Genomic DNA, 739 nt, shown 5'->3' on the forward strand with positions numbered 1-739 from the left:
TATATATGTATATATATATATATATATGTATATATATAATGTATCTGTTTATATGGATCAAAACAGTTTGATTCTAATTCGTTGCGTGATGCCAGTCTTCAGCCATTTTGAATTTGAATACATGTAACTCCCAATAAATTTCTTAAGTCCCCTTCATTCGTTTGTCCACTCACTCGTGTGCCTGTGTATATATATATATATACGCACACACACAGATAGATAGTTAGATAATGTTATTCAAATCTCTAGTTAAATAGATTATGTGCTACTTTCTCAACTACAAGATATAGACATATTCATTACTGGACTGTAAAAGGAGACAAAAACATTCCATATTGTATAATATATAAAACAAACACGATGACCGAATAATCTGTTGCTTTAACGACATTTAAGTAAACTGAATATTTATTATGTTAATTGACCCTCAAAATGGAAAACTTAGTAACATATGTTTTCATTACATGTGTCACAACGATTTTACATGAAACCGACAAAATATTTTTTTTCCCTTGTTTTGTAATGTTTCTCAAGAGTATCATTTCATGAAAAATGAAGACATTTTGGCTGCTTGAAACTTGGTAGAGACAAACTGACTGCGCAATAGATTTGTCTTGGCCTGATGGATTTCGTCTTAGATTCTGAGTTACGTGTTTAAATATGCAGTCATACAATACATTCGCACACACACGTGTCTGTCTTTGTATGTATATATATATATATATATATATATATATAT

Source organism: Octopus bimaculoides, chromosome 5 (genome assembly GCF_001194135.2).
Source record: "Octopus bimaculoides isolate UCB-OBI-ISO-001 chromosome 5, ASM119413v2, whole genome shotgun sequence".
NCBI lineage: Eukaryota > Metazoa > Mollusca > Cephalopoda > Octopoda > Octopodidae > Octopus > Octopus bimaculoides.